General features: G+C 34.4%; 1 long non-coding RNA gene across 1 annotated transcript; it reads right to left on the bottom strand.

Annotated features, from left to right (window-relative positions):
* Positions 1-9,400: 9,400 nt before the first annotated feature.
* Positions 9,401-11,145, bottom strand: LOC116800518. The gene is made up of 2 exons (XR_004361450.1): positions 9,610-11,145; positions 9,401-9,541 (listed from the first exon to the last, which is right to left on the bottom strand). It is a non-coding gene; the product is annotated as an uncharacterized LOC116800518 (long non-coding RNA).
* Between the last annotated feature and the right edge of the window lie 372 nt (positions 11,146-11,517).

The following is an 11,517-nucleotide window of genomic DNA, read 5'->3' as shown; positions in this document are numbered from 1 at the left end:
CGGATCCTATATAAAGCGGGCGTCTGCCTGTTATTAGTCACTTCGCAGGTGACAGCGGTCAGTATGCAGTGTGCGCGACCTGAAAGAGTTCTCACACGAAGTCGCTTCCCGTATGGGCAACCTTTAAAAGGTCTGTCTCCAAATTTTTCAAGCTCTCTTTTTATCGTAACTTATCAGCGTGCTTTGGTAAAATTCATTCACGCAGACTCTCTATATTTATAATACCGTCGACTCGACTTGAAATATTTTAATGTTTAACGTTAAAAAATGTTCATGTTCCAAGTTATTATTCTAACTAATGCTTTTTATTATATCTTGCCTCGATTTTAAAAATTATTTTCATTCGTCAAATATTTAAATATCACTAATTTTTTTATTTATGAGATAGAACTCTGCGCTTAACTTTCTTTTTTTGTCTATCAGCTATCATCACAGTCCACTTGCAATGCTTAAAATTCAACACTTTTATAAGTTTGTTTAACAGATCTATTTTATGCGCATAACATTCATTATATACATAAAACCATAATGGGAAATCACTACTTTCATTTGTGCACTTAATGCGTTGCTCAACAATAAATTTTTTTATACACATTTGTTTTTTATTATTTTTAAAAATATTTTCGAAAACTTTAATGTGTATTTTGCAAATATTAAAAAATAAATCAGATGGTGCCTTTAATTTCCCGAAGTCCGAGTCTATTGAGTAGTTTTTCTCATGTATGAAAAGCTCTGATGGAGCTGTTAAATGCTCGGTTTCTTTTAAAATTACCGATCTGCTTTTATCGCAACTGGATCCTTTAGCAATATATCCAACAAAATATCTACTGGAAGTTAGTTCAACGGGTACATCATTGCACAAAAAGTTATCTATATTTTGGTCAAAGTACCTCTCATTGTCTTGCAGAATTTTGGAAAATGATACAGAGTATTCTTGTTGCTGTATTTCTTTTTTTTCAATGAAAGGCTGATATATTATCGAATCGAACTCTATTGGCAACATAACATCATCATCTGATTCGCAATTCGACTTTTGTGAAAATTTAAAAATGTGTAGAGATATGAGCTTGGCAATTATTATATTAAATTCGTTAACTGAAGGATTTCTGCAGTTACCACCTTTTGCTCGAACGCACGCAAATATATTTTCAAGGGGATCCTGGTTAACTCTACTAGTTAAAAAGAAAAAGTGGTCTGCGTGATCCTTAAAGAGATCTTCGACGAGTCCAAATATAGCTTCAGTAGTTTGGATCAAGCCATCAACACAATATATTTTATTCCCGTGATATTTATATATATATATAAATATTTATATATTATAATATTTATATATTATAATATTTATATATTATAATATTTATATATTATATAAATATTCCTGCATTTCTTTTAGTTTATTCCAAACTGCATTGTTAACTTGAAGCGCGCATTTCATGGGGTTTTTGTCAGTTAATACTCTGCTATTCAGACAATCAAAGTAATCATTAACCTTTTGGACAAATGCAGCCGTAGAAGCTGCAACTTCGGAACTATTTCGATGTAATTGCTTGTTTTGGTTAGAAGTCTTAATTGCCGCTGCAACCGTGTGGCTAAGTGTCTGAGTTGCCAAACATACGCGCATTAGCTCAAATCTAGTTGGATTAACGTGGCTTCTTGTTAATTTAGTCATTCTCGTTACTGATCCATGATCTAATTCGTAAACCTCTCGAATGACATCAAAATCAACTAGTCCGTCAGGGGTTTCAAAATTAGCTTTCAGAAAATTATTCCTTATAGACTTGAAAAGATGCGGAATGTCATAAAACATATAATATTTTTTTTTTCCATTTTTTTTAAATACCCCTAACCCCCCTATGGCTTCCGATTTTATTAGAGCGATCAAGTAAATGCTCTATTCCATCTATAATATCAACTGACACATTGTAAGCTAGGTTTTTTTTTTATTGCTACTTCATCACAAGCCAATATGCACTCTTTATCAGATGCATTCATTTCTTTAATAGATTCTTTAAGGGCTGAGTACAAACATTCGTTGTCTCCGGGCTGTAATTTTTTGATGCTGTTCCACTTTTGCAAAGATGATGGACTTGGAAAATTTAATTTTAGCGAGTCTCTTAAAAACGTATATGTCGATGTGGACCTGTAATATATGCTCTGAGCAAACAATTTTTCGCAATCATTCCATCTTGTATTTGTGCCCTTTTTTTTCCTTAATAAGCATTTTCGCCAATATTTTTTCATTTCTCGTTAAATTTATTTTTTCTATTTCAGAATATATGTTTTTCTTGGACTTGGATTCCAACCTAACTAATTTTCGTTTTAGATTTGAGTTTTCTTTCCTCAAATTTTTAATTAGAGTTTGTTTCTCATCTGACAATTTTTTAGAAGCGAAATATTTTTTTTGAAACACTTTTAAAGTTTTTGCATTTTTATGGCACTGCCGACAAACTTCAACGGGGGACTGTGAGCGGTGTCTTTTTCGTGGAGGCGATCCTACAGCATTTAAATTAATATCGTCATTTTGGCAACTATCATATTTTGTAAGATTGCGATCTGGAATTGTCCCTTGCTTCAAATATTTTACCCCAATATCATCTGGGGAGAAATGATCTTGGCATAAAAACAGTGATGAAGTGCTCGCCATAAAATCTTCTGTAAATTGGCATTTTTCCGCCCATCATCAGGAAATCTAAAAGTGGGATAAGCTGCACTTGTTCCCACTTATGAATCTTCTTTTTTTCTTGGCCATATACATAAGGTCATTCAAATGGGCCATTTAAATGTTTTTTTCACTTACAATTTATAAATAAAACCTTTGTCGAAAAGCAGCAGCACGTTGTATAAGTCGAAGAGGGGGCGGAAAAATCTCTCAAGAGTCATAATCATGCGAATGTCAAAGTTAATGCGACTCAATACGTAAACACTATTCACTATTCACTATTTATCGCAATTACTATTTGCGCTTATATTTCCGTACTTCACTATTGCAACAAAACGATTTTAGTTGAATATAAACTCGATTATATGCGAAAAGATAAAAAAATCGAGGAGCTCTGCGTATAGTCAACTTTAAAAAACGGGCTAAGAGAAATTAAAAGGAAAAACCAAAAATTTGGCGCGCTATTCTTCCCACCCAAAAGTGCGCGCTTTTTAAAAATATCAAATTGGAATATACCAAAAAAAAAAAAATTTAACTGGAAGCTGAATATAATGCGCATCTTAATAATAAAAATGGTTCATTTACATACATCATATTAAGTCAAATGACTTAATAAGTATACTAAATAATTAAAGCAAATACAAAGGAAATTATTATAACTACTGTAATTTGAAACATAAATTTTCCAAAAAGAAGACATAACATTGAGAAATAAATATTTCATAAAAATAATAATTATTTTTTAATTTCATAAAAAAATAATAATTTTATTAATAAATAATAAAAATAATAATATTTCATAATAATATTTCATAAAAAATAATAATACGTAGTAGAAAATAAAAATTAATAAAATAAATAAAAATATGAAAACAGTTCGTTGCAAAAGTCATATCGTCAGGCACGAAGTGCGGACACAAGCACTCATTAATCAATGCCTTATTAATTTTTCTCACGCCGCAAGCTGAATACCCTAATGACAAGTATTCTAATATAAAGTCATTTTCGAACGCCGCAAGCTGAATACCCTAATGACAAGTATTCTAATATAAAGTCATTTTCGAAATTTATTTTGTGATGTACATAGATTCGTCTCTTACTATTTCTAAGCTTTATTTAAATAATAATAACGTTGAGGCAATGCAAAACAAGAATTTTTCGCATGGTGCCAATTGATAAAAAATAATATAGATTTACAGTCAACGAACTTCTAAGGTGAAGGGCATATTTTGTCAAATTTACAATACATGAGCATACGTGTGCACACATACAGTTGTATGCTATCACTGTATGCGTAGAAAAGAGCTGTTTGCTGTAGCGCTCTCCGCTCTTTCTCTCTCGAACAAAAACTCAAGGGAGCCTGGAGCCACCTCTAGAGCCACGGCCAAAAAATCGCGTGCCAAAAATTTGTATGGCCGTTACGCATCTTGTTATTCTAGTGTCTTTGCCAGAAGGTTGATGGCCAGGTGGTTGGGGTGGTTCTCCTGTCTGCTAGCATATCTCACACTGTGTCTAAAGATCTCGTCATCTACCCATGGAATCCCAAGCTCCTCGTGGAGGGCGGAATTTTCGTGGTAGGGATGGGCGTTGGAGACTATTCTCAAGCATCTGTTTTGGAATCGCTGGATCTTCTTTCTATGCGAAGCGCTTGCAGTGCTCCATAGTTGTATTCCGTACGTCCAGATTGGCTTGAGAATAGTCTTGTAGACGAGAATCTTTAATTTCTCTCGCAGTTTGGACTTTTTCCCGATGAGCCTGTGAAGTTGCTTAAGGCGTATGTTTGCCTGGATACGCTTCCTGTTGATGTGAGGGCCCCAAGTCAGACTTCTGTCCAGGGTTATCCCTAAGTAATTGGGGGTGCTGGTGGTAGGGATGGTGTCGCCGTCGAGTGTGACCGGGGGGCATTCTCCTCTGCGCAGAGAGAAGGTTGGAATATCTGACTTTTTATATATATGCTTGTGTGTTTTTTATTATTTTTGTTCCGTACTCACGCACTTTCCATCGATGTCAGCAGGCCTGTTGATGATTTGCTGTAGGTATTAATATAAATCGGGAAAATCACATATATATATGTCGGAGCACAATTATTATTCTCCATTTCGCGCAGCGAGTTTCGAACGCACCGAAGATCTACACACAATTAATTTGTGTCACTCACTTCTTCTCCGTGCTATCCTTCGAACCACACTCGGCGACAGCGACCACACGCTGCCGCCGCGCGCTGTAACGGGAGATGCCAAAGCTACAAAAATACAGCCGACCAATAGCAACGCAGTATGCAATAATGTAATATGATGAAATTCCCCGAAATGATGAAATTACTGTACTTCTGGAATATTCTTTTTTTTTTTTGTTTTTTTTAAATGGTCATTCTATTTATTAAGGTTTCAAAAGGAATCGTTCAGTAATTCCTCTGAACTTAACCTAATGTGTGATAAAGATAAATGAGACCAAGTGGTATCTTAATTATAAAGTACAAAAGAAAATGTAATATGTTATATTATCCTCCGGGTAAGGAGATCGCTGGGGTGTACCCTCTTCAGTCTTCGGAGGGAGATGGGATCAGCTAGGATAGTTGCTAGTTGGTTCGGGTGGGCTATAAGCCTGTCGGCATAACGGCTGCTGTGGAAATTAATCTGATCCCCGAGAAGGGTAACTTTCAGATCTCTTTCGATGACTATGTTCGTCACGTACCAGGGGAGCCCAGGTGCGTGACGTGCAGCTCTCGACTGGACCACACGGAGCCTATTAAGCTGGAATATTCTAACACACAATACAATATGATGACATACCAATGATTTCCCCGAACTGATAGAATTATTATTCTTGTGAAATATTCTAGCACATCCACCAGCTTACAAAAGTATGCGCCGACACGGCCATCCTGACCTTTACACGTCCTCGTGAAATATTACCAAAATGATTCGTTCTCTATAATTTTATTGTAAAACTAATTTACTGTTGTAGTTTATAATTTATATTTCCTTTCTTAATAAATAAATAAATAGTCAAGTTTGTGTTTGAGTTTTATGTTTTATATTTTAAGTTATTTTCAACTGCAACACCAGCACCACGACCTACTCTCAGCAAAAAACGTACAAGAATGAGAAAACAAACAAAAAGTGTGGCCATTCATGTCAAATATAAAGTAGTGTTGTTTAACGTTATTTTTGTAGGTTGAATAGTATATTCCAACACGCCCCCTCAAAAATAACGTCTATAATTAAAAACATAACAATAATATTCATTAGTAACTATAAAATGTGGGTGGTGTGCATTCTGGGAAGTGTTAACTGATCCAGCATTTGCTGCGAGGATACGGGGAAAACCCCGATCAGATCATTGTAACAAAATATGTTTACAGGAATTTAAATTTGAAAAATATATATAAAAATTTCATTCAGCATTCGATTGGTCGTCTTGCAGCAAACCCAATTTGTCTCGTAACTCCACAAATCTCGCAGCAGGCAACGGTTTTGTAAATATGTCAGCCAGTTGATTCTCTGTAGGAATATACTCAAGACAAATCACATTATTCTGAACTTGCTCTCTGGCAAAATGATATTTAATATCAATATGTTTAGCTCGTTTATGACATGAGGGGTTGTTTGCTATGCTAATACAGCCTTGATTGTCTTCGTAAATTTTAATGGGGTTTTCTAGTTTAATGTTAATACTAGTTAATAAAAAATTTAAGCCATAGAGCTTCTCTCACGGCTTCAAATAGGGCCATATACTCAGCTTCAGTTGATGAGGCTGCTACTGAGTTCTGTCTCTTTGTATTCCAACAAATGAGATTAAAATCAAACATTTTGAATAAATACCCTGTTGTACTTTTTCTATCAATTTCACAACCACCCCAATCAGAATCCACATAACCAATAATTTTATTTTCAAATGCCAAGTTCTTTTTAAAAATCAATTTCATATCGATAGTGCCCTTCAAATATCTAAGAACTCTTTTTAAGTTCTGCCATAACTCGGAGTTATTTTTGCTACTATATCTGCTCAAGATATTTACTGCAGTAGTTAAATCTGGGCGTGTACAAAGCATTATGTACATTAAACATCCTATGAGGTTACGGCATGGGGTATTGCAGTCTTCATCTGAATTAAGTAATTCATAATTTATTTTACTAGGTAAAGGAGTACTAACTGCATTACAATTTTCCATGTTAAATTTACTTAAAATTTTTTTAACATATGCAGATTGGCTTAAATAGATTTTATCTTCATGCATTTCTATCCTAATTCCAATTAAATGTTTTATTTCATTTAGGTCAGTCATCCTAAACTTTTCCATTAAATACCTTTTGAAGTTATTCATTCTTGTCGTATCTCCTGTAGCTATAACCACATCATCTACATATAATAATACATATATGTTTTCATTGATGTTACCTTTGTCTAAAATATATATACAGCGATCAACTAAAGAGTTTACAAACTCACACTCTTTCAATGCTTGCTCAAATACTTCAAACCAGCATCTAGCCGCTTGCTTGAGTCCGTAAATTGCCTTATTCAATTTACACACATTGTCACTATTACACGATATACCTTGAGGAAGTCTCATATAAATTTCCTCTTTTAACGTGCCATTTAAGAAAGCTGTTTTTTCATCCATTTGATGGACTTTCAAGTTATACTGTATTGCTAATGACAATATAAATCGGAAACTTGAAATTCTAGCTACAGGAGCAAATGTCTCTTCATAGTCTATTTGGTATTTTTGAGTGAATCTTCGTGCAACCAATCTAGCTTTGTATCTAATTGGATTTCCAAGTTCATTATATTTAACAGAAAATACCCATCTGCTATCTACAATATTTTTGTTTTCAGGCCTTTTTGTAATTGTCCAAGTATTATTAATTTTATGAGCATTTAACTCTGTATTGATGGCTTCTTCCCAAGAAGATTTATCATCCCTATATTGAATTTCATCAAATGAATTTGGGACATCGTTAAATATAGTGTGAGCATTTAGAACAACTTTATTTAGACTATTATCCTCTTCATTATAGGATATCTGAGGCTTAGTCTTTAATCTCTCACTTCTTCTATTAATAATTTCTATGCCATCATTTTTATTTGGATTATCAATTCCAATTTCTTTTAAGTGCTCTGCTGTTTCACTTTCCCTACTCTCATTCGGGTTGCCTGATCCCTTACTTTCATTCAGGTGATCATCTCGCTTTCTTTTCTTACTCTCATTCAGAAAATATTTATTACTTTCCTTACTATCTTTCAGGAATTGTATGTTGTCGCATTCCTTACTCTCATTCGGGAATTCTGTTTGTATTATTTTCCTACTGTCATTTGGAAAATTTTTATTTTCACTTTTCTTACTATCTTTCAGGAATTGTATGTTGTCGCATTCCTTACTCTCATTCGGGAATTCTGTTTGTATTATTTTCCTACTGTCATTCGGAAAATTTTTATTTTCACTTTCCTTACTATCTTTCAGGAACACTGTTTCAAATTTAACAGCTCTAGAATTAACCATATTGGTTTCATCGACAACAACATCTCTTGCGACAATAAATTTTTCATTTACAGCATCCCACAACTTAAAACCATTGGGTTCATAGCCCACAAAAATACTTTTAAATGATTTATCATCAAACTTTCCTTGTTTGTTTTTAATATGCACATAAACAGTTGCACCAAACACTCTCAAATGTTTTAAGTATGGCTTCTTATTGTGCCACATCTCATATGGGGTCTTTGAACTATCAACTAGTGCTCTGCTAGGAATTCTGTTGATTAAATAAGTAGCAGTTAATACTGCTTCGCCCCAAAAGCTTTTATCTAGTTTTGCACCACTAACCATGGTTCGAGCTTTTTCCGTAATGGTTCTTATCATTCTCTCAGAAACACCATTTAACTGAGGTGTATGTGGCACTGTTAAGTGATAAGAAATTCCTTTCTTAACACAAAATTGTCTCATCTCATTTGACAAGTATTCTCTACCATTGTCAATGTATAAATACACAACCTTTAAATTAAAATGAGCTTCACTCTTGGCTACAAAATCTTGAAACATGCTAAACACATCAGATTTATATTTAATTAAATAAGTTACACAATAATGTGAAAACTGATCAACAAAGATCACAAAATAATTTTTATCATCTAAAGTAACTGGAGTAATAGGCCCACAGACATCTGAGTGTACTACAAAAAGTGGTCTTCTAATATGGGTCTTATCTTTCAATTGTTTAAAAGGAAGTCTTGCCTGTTTACCATTTAAACAGGGTTCACAAATTTCACATGATAACTCTAAGTTGTTTAGAAGACTTTGATCACTAAACATATTCTTTCGTTTCATTTCTAATAATCGTCGTGGCCATCGCTTATATGGCCAAACCTCTCATGCCATAAACGAAAATTATTTTTATGCTTAGCATTTATAGAATATGCTTGAAAATTGATCACAGGTACATTGTTTAACATACCTGAATTTTTTGACAACCATTAACCCATTTTTCGAAATGGTTACACCGCTTTTGTCAAATTCGATCGACATTCCTGCCTCTTGGAGACGCTTTACGGACATCAAATTACCAGCAGCTTCCTTACAAAAGAGTACATCCTCCAGTAGTGTTGGGTAATCCTAGTTCAATTTGAGGAATAAGTTCGTTCGTTCGTTTAAAATCAATGAACTAGGTCGTTCATTTAGTTCAATCGTTCATTTTTTAAACTTGCTTAAAGGTGCTTCAAAAAAAAAAATGTTATGAATTTATTTCATACAATGCTGTCATTGAAAATTAATATTATTTATTCAATTTATGTCAAAAACACTTATACATAATAATAATAAGAAATAATAAAGAGTTTACAAACAGATAATATAGTAATTTTAATGCATTTATTTGATTTCTGAAAAGAGAATAGAGAAGTTTATTAGGGAACATTTTCAATAACATATGATAAAATTATGTTTATACCTGTGATCCATCTACATGTTGCTATGAAGGAACATTAGATTTTCCACTTTATTAGGTTTTAGTAGCATCCGTCTTTTTCGGATGATTTCCCCAGCACTTGAAAATAGGCGTTCGCAAGGAACTGATGTAGCCATAAGGCATAGTCGCTTAAGGCTGTAAGAATATAGATGCGGATACAATTTCTTTCTTTGTTCCCACCAAACCAAAGGGTCAGCAGTCCTCGGTATAAATTCCTCTTCGAGGTATTTTTCCATCTCTTTCTCGGCAGAACCGGTAGTGTTTGCAGCCTTTGTCGTGTTCTTGAACTCACTGTCAAAATCACACCAAACCGAACTCTGATTGGCTGAATTAGTTTCAAACGCAGGTGATTCGAATTCATAATTTTCGCTGTTGAGACGAATTGGAGTTACTTTCCTTTTAAGATTACAAACAGCTTTTTCGTATTCTTCTTTTGACTTGAACTCTCTCTGCGTAGAGTTCGTTACTTTCCAGCTTGCAAAATCGTCGATTCATCTCAGCTTTTAGAACTGCAACAAGTGCAGCAACACATTTATCCTTAGGCGTTTTGTTATTCAAACAGTTCTGTAGCAAAATCGCAAGAACTATAACCTTTGAAAGGGTTACATTCTTTTCTGCTGATATTTCTTCTGTTACCTCCATGAATGGTTTTAATATAGGCAGTAACTCTTCTTCTATCGCCCACTCATTCTGAGATAAGTTTAATTCAGAACGCAGAGTAGAAAGTGTTAATATAAGAGCATCTTTCAACACAACAAGCCTTTCTAGCATTTTAAAAGTTGAATTCCAACGAGTTGACACATCTTGAATCAATTTGAGATCGGGCAAGTTCAATTGGGTTTGAGTTGACTTCAGCTTCTTAAGGCCGAAAGTGCTACGATTGAAAAACTCCACAATGAGTTTGACTTTGTTTTGTACAACGCTGATTTCGCGGAGTCCTTTTTGCACAATTAGGTTCAAGCTATGTGCAAAACATGGTATATGTGGCCAATTTCCTGTTTTAATGGCATTGACAATATTTGCAGCATTATCGGAAACCACAGCAGATATTTTGTTCTCTATACTCCATCTTCCAATTCCAAACTTTGCTATGCTTTCGTTTTGAAGCCATAGATACGCACAAACTTGTAAACCGTAGTTTTAAATGTATGCGAAAATTAATCAGCTTATTCGATAAGCGAACTTTCGAACTAAATGAACTAAGACCAACCTATCGAACTAAGTGAACTCAGACCGACCTATCGAACTAAGTGAACTCAGACCGACCTATCGAACTAAGTGAACTCAGACCGACCTATCGAACTAAGTGAACTCAGACCGACCTATCGAACTAAGTGAACAACGAACGAACGATCAGGGTAAGAGATCAAAATGAACGACGTGAACTAAGTGAACTATATTGAACTAAGTGAACTAAATTGAACTATCGAACTATATTGAACTATAAAGGCAGACCTAGTTCGTTCGTTCAGTTTGGTGAATAGTTCAATTTAGTTCGTTCGTTCACGAACGACACAACACTATCCTCCAGTGTAATCTCATGGTCATTCCGTAGTCGGACAATACCACGCTTAGTGGCATAAATAAATTCGCCTTGCTTGGCCACTGCAATCTTAAGTGGAGGCACAACCTCCACACTGTCGGTATACAGCGACTCATCATTTATAAGATGGTCACTAGCACCAGAATCAAGGACAAACCCGCAGTTATCCATCACTGAAGTATTATTCACTTCTTTTACCATAAACGCAATGCCGTGTGATGTTGCAGTTTGAACTTGTTTTTCATTTTCTTTATTTTTATTATTTAATATTCTTTTATAATGGAAGCAGTCTTTTTTAATGTGGCCTTCTCTGCCACAGTGGTGACACTTGACTTTATACTTTGAAT

The sequence above is a fragment of the Drosophila sechellia genome, chromosome 2R (genome assembly GCF_004382195.2).
Source record: "Drosophila sechellia strain sech25 chromosome 2R, ASM438219v1, whole genome shotgun sequence".
NCBI classification, from domain to species: Eukaryota; Metazoa; Arthropoda; class Insecta; order Diptera; family Drosophilidae; genus Drosophila; species Drosophila sechellia.
The sequence above is the reverse complement of the archived record's forward strand: the minus strand, read 5'-3'. Positions and strand labels throughout refer to the sequence as shown.